We start from the raw sequence: 10,454 nt of genomic DNA on the forward strand, positions 1-10,454 counted from the left end.
TTTTTAGATTTAGGTTTGCCCCTCGCATGGGATACTTTCCCGTTCGCGCAATCCCTTTTGGTCTTTACATTTTATTTCTTACTGATTTGCTATATGTACATATTTACCTATGAGACTAATAAAGCTGATAGACTTGTTTTGTAATTCTGCGAGCGATAAGAGGCATTAGGGCGCCAGATTGACTGAGCTTAGCTTGCAACGTCAAGATGTGGCTTCTTAGAAAAACTGAAAATAATCCGTTTTAGTTTCAGCTAATGAGTTTATAGGGTTCAAGCTGCAGTGCAAGTTGAATTTGTTTGGAAACGAAGACTTGCAATTGTGACTAGGAAATAGTTTATGCAGCACAACGTAACTTTGAATTTGTTATAGAAATAAAGAAACCTTATCTCAGTACTTTCATTTGTAATGGTAGTCGTAACTATCGTGGTTCTGCAAAATAGGTGTAGAACATTTTGCCTATACACCGTCATACCGTGAAAATGAAATGAAAACAGAATAGAAAGAATGGATGAGATAAGCAAGAACCTTACTGACAGGAACTATACAAAAGTCTTTTACAAGAGGTGCTGATAAGAGAAACCCGTTGTTTTGAGGGAAAAGAAACCTTCAAACATAAATCTGTTTTGGATGGTGCCACTGTCCCGCATGCACTGAGCAAGCTAACGGCTAAGTACAGTGTACGACAAGAATCCGCGCCGTGCGAAAAAAAGATGGTAACTGGTACATTACTATAACTCTTAACGCACGAGAACTTTAATAACGCTCTTTAAAACGTATAGAAAAGTTTAAAATCTTCAAACCTAGCATACACAATGTCGTTAGCGCAGCGACAAATATTGCAAAAAAAATATGGCTTTTCTTGTACTTTGTGGGTTGTGTAAGGTTCGACCGCCATCTTTTTTGGCCTACGAAGGATTGTTTCGTGTACTTGAGAACTCGATCTATGTTTGATTTACAAGAAATAGTTCGTGTCGTGCCCGTCGGCAGAAGGTTGTACCGTCTAAATCTGCCCTAACAAAGAGCATGTGTTTATACATGTCGGCAAATTAGTGTTTTTGCCATTCCGTGACCGTACGCATGAACATTGCGCTACAAGAAAGGATTGGAAGGTTCCACTGATCGGATTTAACAGGTTTAGTATTTAGTATATGTTTACTTTATAAGTGTTTGCATGTTTTGCGTCTCAAAAGAAGGTTATCAGATGCAAAAAAAAGTAGAAAAAAAAAAAACATTAGTAAAGAAGCGACCATTTTGGGCTTCCTTTTTGTGTTTGCATTGCCATAACAAGAGTAACATAAACAAAAAGAAAAACTCAATTACACCGACGTCAACTCATGAGTAATCACGCATTGTTAATTCAGCTGAAAATTCAGATAGAAAAATGCTGGTGTTACTACAGCAGCAACAATAATATAATATATGCAGGTGATTGCTTCAGTCTTTCTCAATTTATGCAACGCTCGGCTTGTTGAAGATATCCCTAAGTAGGGTTCACCGGGTTTGTAAAATTGAGAAGTTAAATTAAAGCCGAGGTCAAAGAGGAAATAAAGACTTCTGTTGTTAGCCAACCTAACCAAACAAGAAAATAAAAATAAATCAGACAACGGCACTGAACTTACAATTGGTGAGCTCTCTCTGTTAAGGGTGCAATCACTCGTCTGCAGTCGTACATACATGAACCCAAATGGCGATCGCTCGTTGTTTTTGTCAAGTACCTACATGACTGAAAACTAAAACCTTGGATTTCGTTAACACTTTAATTCTCCTATGTGATAGGTTGGTTTTCATTCCTTAAGGTGCACTATGACATAACTTGGGTAGTTTCAATCACGTCTTTTACTTAGTACGAAGGCGTGCGTGAAAAAAATGCGTGTCGTTTTTATTTTGCCAGTAGGTTAAGCACATATTAAAATAACTAACTGGATGACATGTTCATGCAAGTCTGATTGACACTATAGCTAAGTCCGATCCAAAAAATATGTTCTGTGTCATACTTTTTCAGTAGTTGTGATTCGGGTGCCAGTTTTTGAAAAACAAATCGACCTTTTAAGCACCTTTTCTGGTTGATTATCGAAATAGGTGACTCACTGTTGATAGGGGGTTGTCGGGAGGATATCGAAGCTGAGATTCATTTAAGTATGTTAATTCCTTCAATCTGCCCCCTGTTCAGTTCACTTTCCAAGTTTTTCATTTATTGTCAGTCATCCGGAGCATTTCTAACGAATTATATATTTTTAAACCAAACGTTTTTCACGTCTTTTAATTTCAATCTAAAAACTAATTCATTTTTCTCTTGGCTAAACATACGTGCAATGGGACAGACGGGGAAAGAATTAATATTAACTGTCCTATTAACTGGTGTATAACTGTCTTATTGTATTCAGATCGAACGTTAAAATCCCCCATGTATACTGATGTGAGGACATCCCAGTGCAATGGTAAGACAAAAGCTTTTATCTCTGATCTTTTACTGCCGTTAAAAAAAGCAAGTGTTATTACTTTTTGTATTTAAAAATATATCCCTGCGCGACGTTCAGGATATTCCTAAGTACACCTGCAAAATTTTTCACAGAATCTCAGATTGTACTGTACTGCTCAGATGATGAAACGAGCGAACTAACAATTGCTTTCGTTTTTTGTTGCGGCTCCTTGAGTTCGTTTTTTCAAATATGAGACCTTAGAACAGATTGTGCTGATGGCATCTGTGTTAAGCTCTTTTATTTAACTTTCCTTGCTTTCTGCGCCATACATTCACAGTTGTTGTAGTCTGCTTGGTATCTTTCCGAAGGTTCTTCTCATTTTTCTTCCTGTGTTCCTGTTTTGTACCGTTGCTGGCTGTCTCAGATTGATGGAATAGTAATTAACCCAGCGGCCGCATGCTTTACACATTTTATTACCCAATCACATTAAAGAAAATTTAAGAGTCAATAATAAACTGTACGTGCTTAGTTTAATTGATATATATGAGGGATTTTATTCAGATAAGTTTAATATCACATGTTTGAAATGTCAATTTCAGGTACCTGTACTTTATCGTAAGATGTTTCCTAGGGTACTCTAAGGTCACTATCAGTGTCGTGTAGGTGGAATTTACTAATATAGTGCCATACAATTTATCAGTAAGTTAACAAGCGTTACATTGTGTTCCCTCACTACATATTGACGGCAACTTACTTTGAGTTTAAGAGCGAAGTGCTAGGAATTGGCTATATGACCCTGGGGGTGGGGGTAGAGGGGGGTGAGGTGGGATAGGGGAGGGGTTATAGGACCCTATTGTCAAAACTTAAACAGGTCATGTGACTCTGTTCGTAACTTCGTATTTACCTTAATGGTTTGTCATTTCGGTGACATAAAGATAGTGTAAACATTATCTACTACAAATCTCTACTGCGATTACAAACGTACCTCGAGCTTTTCAGTTACTAGGCGTTACGTGTATAATATACGATTGATTGATCGATTGATTGATTGATTGATTGGCTCTCACATAAGGGTGTGAATATTGTTACTTAGCGGAAAGTGTAACCTCCTCTACCTCTTGGAGGAATTATTTGGCTCTTAACAGTAAATATCAGTTCAAAAATGCCCTTAGCCCGAAAAAAAACAAAAAGATAAAAACCACAAACGCACAAACAGGGAGGAGCTGTTTACAACTGGTTAATGAAAAATGGAGACTCTAGAGGGGATCGAGTGTCTGAACAGGTTGTGCTGTAAAAGTTTCACACAAAAATTCAAGAGTAGCTACTTTTAGGAATTCATTCTATTCTGGTTAATTTCCGAAAATTTAAAGTATCTCTTCCGTTTGTTTTTAAAATATTGCTCATCCCACATGATCGTACACGCACCAAGTTAACGGTTAGAATATAGGTTGATGGCTCGTGTGAATTAACTTGCAAGGATTTCATCTTCTGCCACTGAACCATGTCAGCATCGTAGCTTTACTCCATCTGAGAAATAAAATCTCATTAAAATGTTTTCCATCCATCGAATGCAAATATGGCGGACCACTCGGTCAGCGCCAGGGACGAGTCGCGTGAAAGGGAGGCTAGTCAGGCTTTGATGTTTTGTTTTGACAATTGGTTCCCCAGAAAAGACATGCTTTGTCGTGGATTTGCTCCGTTTTTTTTCGCCTTCCTACCAGTGTTTGTGTTCCTGAATGCCACCAGAGGGAAGTGAAATCTTCCACAGCAGAGAAAAAAAAATTTTTTTCAGTTTCCCCGTTCGCGTCTGAGAGGAAAACAGACGGAGAAAAGGAGTTCGCGATCGCCGAAGGAATTGTTCAAGTTTGATAGTCGCGTTTCAGGTTAGAAGATCTTAGATGTGTAAGCGATCGCATTTAGCTCCAAGTCGTTGTCATTTGACTCAATGCATTCACTGCTTTCAACGACGGGGGTAGTTGAAGTTCCTTCGCTTGGTTATCACACCGTAGTATTTGTTTCGTCCGATTCCGTGCGAGTGGACGAGGACACAGCAGCTTCTTCTTTTGAGACGGAGGATGTCTTTTTTTTTTTATCTTGGGGCGTGCAAATTGTGTTGGAGCACCACCAGACACCACATAAGCTCGTCATTTAAAGGATTTTTCTAAGATCTTCTAGCCTGAAATGTAGCGAACAAACTTTAATTCCCACGGCGATCGTGAACTCCTTTCCTTCGTCTCAACGAATTGCATTGATCCACTATTTCCCCTTAGAGGCGAACGCTGGAAGATTTTTCTCCCTTTTCGTGGCATTCATAAACACAGCAACCTGTATGCACAGCGAAATAAAACAGACCACATCGACGACGAAGCAAGAATTTTCTGGGAAAACATTGTCAAAACAAAAAATCAAAGCCTGTCCAGCCTCCCTTTCATGCAGCCCCTTCCGGGCGCCGACCGAGTGGTCTGCCATATTTGCATTCGGTGTATAGGTCTGCCAAGACAAAACAAGCCCTGCTGAAGTGTTTTTTGTTCAAACAGTGGAATAGGGGTCGAATAAACAGCCTGATAGTGACTTTTGTTAAATATATTCACTACCGCGAAATTGATAACGGCACGTAGAAAATCTAGATAACTTTGCTTGAGGGATATTGACAAGATATATTGTCAGAAAATTAATGCAACTTGAATGGAACATATTTGGTATCTTATATCTACTTTTGCAATTGATATAAGGCGTCCCACGATAAGAAATAGGGACGAACGTGTAGAAGGATCGTTATAAACATCTCTTAGAAAGATCAGGAGAATAACATGCATTTATTTGATTTTAAGTGACATTGCCATACTTGAGCGCCCTGGAGTCTCGGCATAATATATTGTTTGTTCAAATTTGAGAACTGTTTACGCAATTAAGACTAACTTCAGTGTCAAAATCAACCCTAAGCTACCCTAAATACTTTTCTTAACCGTCTGGATGATCTATATGAGGTCATATGAGAATAACATTCCACGTGTGGAATTTAACCCTTAGACTTGGATAGAACCCTCTAAGTTTGCTTTCTGTTAAGGCAGAGCAAAATAAATTTATATTGATAGCCCTGTGCTTGCTCTACAAGCACAGGGCTTGTTGGTCATGACGTCATAGACGTCAAATGACGTTATTTGACCCGCCATCTTGGATTTTACTATTTTCTTAAAAAGTCAAGAAATAACGGAAATTTACACAAACGTAAGCCAAAATGCTTAGGAAATGTACAAATTCATGAATTTCTGCATTTTGATGAAGAAAACTGGAAAAAACCTGCAGAATTATCTCGAAAAAGTTGATTATTGGCCAGACCTACCTGAAATTTGATGGTTGCCATGGGAACGTCAAAAATGATGGACAAGCAATTGACATAACAAAATTTACGCAGAGAACGAAGGAACAGCCGCTACTGAAAGTTTTAGCCCCTGAGAGTATATCGTCTTTTCAAAACTTTGATAAAACCTTATTGGGGGGGGGGGGGGGAGGGGAGGGGAGGGAAGGCATCCACCCCCTTGTATGTCCGAGGGTCGATAAAGTTTAAGACATTGACGCTATTATTTGTGTCTCTTTGCTTGTTTTAATTTCCTGTCGTAAAGCTTCCATCCAGAAGAGTTTTGTCCAGCGTAATGAGATTTCGCTTTTAAATGTTTTCATCAAGACTCATTTAAAGATATTAAGACGAGCAAGCAATGTATGCACTCCTGGTCTTGTAAATATCAAGACACAAATATTAGGCCTCGATCACGATCAACTACTCTCGAAACCAAGTCTGAGGTAAGATCAATTGCAATATAAGATAAATTTACGTCTTGTTGTTGAACGACTCTATCATCGCGACCGTTTCTGCATCGTTTCAGCAAATAGACCCTTGAGTGGTTCATGTTATTCTGTTTTTTCTTGACACTTAAATTTTAAATGGTACTGTTCCTCATACCTCCGTGGGTATCAAATTAAGATTAAGAATATTCGTAGTCGAAATTCCCCCTGCGACAGGTTGTCTCTAGCACGTTACCACCCGGCAGATCATAAAGACACTGCAAGACGGTTTTACGCTTTACAGTGCCACCGGATGAGAAGATACATCAAACACTAAAACAGTGTTTAATCACTCTTCCAAATACCTCAAAGTTCTTCAAAATACTCCGCTACGCGTCATATTTTTAACTCTCTTCTCGGTGTTCAGAAACATATAGGAGCACACAAACAGTTCCACTTTTCTGATTCTTTTACTTCTGTGTGTAATAAATGTCCCCAACCGTAACAACTTAACGTTTTTTTCTTTACTTAGAACCAAAGCCTGGGATTGATATTGGCCGCACATCAAACAGAAGTCTGAGGTTTTCAGTTTAGGTAAGTCGTAAAAAAAAAACACCTGTAGAGAGCTTTAGGGAACCAGATGGGAAACCATTGGAAATGTTAGGGATTTGGGAAATGACCGCACGACAGCTGGAGTCTTACTATGATATAAGGATAGAAAAAGACAATATTCTATACATTGATAGCCACGTTCGGTTAATGCGGCGCATAGTAATGAGGCTAAACTGTAAAAATCAATCACCTAGACATCATATATATTCAGTGTGACAGCCAAAGCTTCTTCAGCACACGAAGATTACTTTCCTAGTTTGATTCATGATACAAACATTGGGAAAATTGCGCTATATGATCATTTATTTGCATATTTTTCATTACATCAGTGTCGGTTAGAGCTTACTAAAATCGGCTTTTAAATCAAAAATCGTCGTTTTCTTTCAACTTGTTTTGAAGTATCGGGACATCGTCCATGGCTTTTAAGGCTGTGGGGGTGGTACTTCTTCCACGTAGATCCGGGACACCGATCTCCAACCAGTGTGCGCATCAGCAGCTCCGTAACCAAGACAGTTACCGACCCAGAATCCCACGCTCACGATACCTCTTCGGATTTTCATACACACGCCCTCGATGTGTCGTACCCGGAGCAAATTCTTTTTGCCGTTATTTCCATGTACCATGTAAACCACACCATCAATCGCAGCTGGAAAAGAGCATTCTTTCTTGTCAAAAGTGAAATACCATCGCTTGCAGCAGCCATGGCAGTTGTAGATGCGAAGAACACCATTCCAGAAGACGCGCAGACCAGTTCCGTCTGATGTTTTGTTGAAGCCGCATTCCTAAAGAAATTTGAAACCATAAAACGGCCGAACTATTTCCAAGCGGAAACGATCGAAACCGGCTGTCTAAATATAAAGTAAGCGATTTGACTTAAAACATGATTGAAGTAAACGGCAACATCAACAAAAAGGAGGAACTGCCCAATCAAATGTATCCTCTAATAGAAACCCACATTTTAATATCGTAAATTAATTGTCGGTTGTTTATCTCTCCTACATATTTTATTGTCCATGATTAACATGTGGCCGAAATAGACTTCTTCTTAGTGGACTAGAGAACTATTTACCTTGATCAAACCAACATCTTTTCCGTCGCTCATACCGCTAAAAACGCATTGTTACCAGTTTCGTCCAAATGTTCCCGGAGGGCCTGGAGGGCCTTGGATTCCTTGGTTGCCTGTGTCCCCATTGTCGCCTTTCGGCCCCTGTGATCCGGGGGGTCCCGGAGGTCCCGCTGAGTCATTATATCCTTGGGGGCCTTGGGGTCCTTGGATTCCAGGATTTCCTTGGTCGCCTTTGTCTCCCTTCGGAACCATGCATCCTTGTGGGCCCGGCAATCCCGGAATACCCGCGGGGACCAGACATACCTGGCATTCCTGGCACTCCTGGTGGGCAAAAGCTGCAGTTTTGACTGCAATGTCCATATGGTGGTGTCGATTGGGTGCACTACGTGAAGAGATCAAGAATGCCTCATCAGGATTTTGAATTATAGAAAGGAGAAGAAGAAGAAGTGATTTTAAAAAATAGCTAAGATATGAAGGACAAAATTCTAACAGATCAAATCTGAACCGCTGAGGTATAATAGCGCGTACTCTGTCCAGAAGAGTATTATATTTAACTTGACAGTTTATTTTGGAAAAAAGGTGGTGTTCCAAAAAGTAAGTCTGAAATGTATTCCACTTATACCTAAACATGTTCATTTCAGGCGAGACTGAACTATATTGATCCTAAGGTTCGCAGAATCGTAGTTTAGAACATTGATAGCATTTCGTCTTATCGCATTCGTCCTTAGACAGTGTTCTCGTTTAAATTGGTTGTTATATAATAAACGCAGCATACAAGAGTCAGCTTTTGTGAAAATGAACTCACGTTGGTCGAAGCCCAGCAGAAGGTGACCAGCGGCAAGATCAGCAAACCCATCAAGATGTTGGGTAAAATGGTAATACGAGGTACGGCCATCTTTCGATATTCTATCAGAATAAATATAGAAATGATAGAAATGATATAAAAAAATTCATAATAAACGGTTCCTGTGAAAAACCACTTGATAAATACCTTCATGTCAACAGTATAATGAACTTTGATCAACGCTACATTGCTGAAAAGCAACAGCTTTGCAATGCTTTTTTCTCCTACATAGCTCAAAAAAGAAACGCTGATGACAAAAGATTCTGGCCTGCCTTGGTAAATAATATAAAACTTTGCTGGTATTTGTTTGCAATTTTGGAATAGAGGTGGAAATTTAAAATTTATCCAGGAGCTTGCGTAATATTGGTGGTTTGTGCTTGTCTACTAGGTTCATCAGTAGAAGATGCTGAAAGGACGTCTTATTTTTACGTTTTTAAAGAAGGAATTTTGCAAAAAGAAATACAATTAGGTATTGAACTTTAAGATCGTCGCTTGTAATTGTAAACTTAGTGAAGCCCAGCTGCTCTCGCGGTGGGGAAATAATGGCTTTTTCCGTTTTTTGTTTTAAACTGAAGATTTTATACGTGGATCGCTGAGGTATATCTAGATGACTTACCCTCACCGAACTCAGCGTTTGTGTCGATACAGTAAATAGAGGAAGCTACAGTGCCGGAAAGAAGATAAGATACGTTAGATTTAGCGTGAAAAAACTTCAGCGAACGGTTTACAGAACTTACTTGTTGCTGTTCAAAGATGAATGAGCTGCTTGTTGAACAGCGCTTCAGTAGAACTGTTTCATGGTCTACATCTATTAATTGGTTTATCACGTCTTGTTTACTGACTCACTTAAGTTTATTTAGAGAAGAATTAGGTCTAAGTATGAGTTTGATTAAATAAATAAAACTACGTAGACGCAATATTCTACAGGTACTATTATCACGTTTTTAAATCCCTTAGATTAAGTTTCTTAGAATCAGATTCGTTAACATTTTACTTAACTTCTAGTTTCTAAACTAGAAGTGAAATTAATACTAAACATTAACACACGCCACAGTAGTTGAAGACGAGATATGTTAACCAATAAATTAAACTGCCAGAAGCACGTTTGACAACTTTGAGAACACAACGCTTGTTTATATAATTATACTTACAAATTATATTTTCAAAATTGCTTTTTGGGATGAGATTGAAAACCTCATGGCTTGTGCGTACGTTGTCTATTTTGCCAAATTAAATGAAAACTTGAGTGTGCTTTATCATTATTTTTTTTTGTCATTAAATCATTTTTTTTTGTCGTTAGAATCTCAATTTTCAAGTATAGTATTTTCAGCATTTAGCATTTAGCTCGATTTTAACGTGAACCAATATCCGTCTTTGTCAGTTACATATCAACTTTTAATTACCCTGACTTTGGTCAGAAGTGATTTGTTAAGTCGTATGTAGTTGGCAAAAGCCAGTTTTCAACTCCACAAACGAGAAGTTGGAGATTGGGATCAGCTGCAAGTTGTCGCGACGAATTTGTTTACAATTTGAAATTGCACATGATCACGTCCACGCCAGCTATAACTAAATAATGAAAAAATAATAATTAAAACCAAACTTACTCGGAACGTGGCCTTGGGTTAATGGTTTGTAAATGTTTTGTTTTTCAAGATTTCATCGATATTATATTCCTAGAATGGTTTATTTAGTAGTGAATTTAATCAGTGGGATGAAGTTGTTTGTGTTG

General features: G+C 38.6%; 1 long non-coding RNA gene and 2 pseudogenes across 2 annotated transcripts; all 3 read right to left on the minus strand.

Moving 5' to 3' along the window:
• LOC145466506 (uncharacterized) overlaps positions 1–1,676 on the minus strand; it is an 8,730-nt pseudogene extending 7,054 nt beyond the window's left edge.
• A 5,555-nt stretch (positions 1,677–7,231) lies between these two features.
• Positions 7,232–8,144, minus strand: LOC145466525 (collagen triple helix repeat-containing protein 1-like; annotated as a pseudogene). Its single transcript, XR_014041915.1, has 2 exons — positions 7,885–8,144; positions 7,232–7,597 (listed from the first exon to the last, which is right to left on the minus strand). The product of XR_014041915.1 is annotated as a collagen triple helix repeat-containing protein 1-like (transcript).
• A 78-nt stretch (positions 8,145–8,222) lies between these two features.
• On the minus strand, positions 8,223–9,509 carry LOC145466558 (uncharacterized). Its single transcript, XR_014041934.1, has 4 exons — positions 9,463–9,509; positions 9,342–9,386; positions 8,687–8,787; positions 8,223–8,263 (listed from the first exon to the last, which is right to left on the minus strand). It is a non-coding gene; the product is annotated as an uncharacterized LOC145466558 (long non-coding RNA).
• Positions 9,510–10,454: the final 945 nt, after the last annotated feature.

This window comes from Orbicella franksi, chromosome 13 (genome assembly GCF_964199315.1).
Source record: "Orbicella franksi chromosome 13, jaOrbFran1.1, whole genome shotgun sequence".
NCBI classification, from domain to species: Eukaryota; Metazoa; Cnidaria; class Anthozoa; order Scleractinia; family Merulinidae; genus Orbicella; species Orbicella franksi.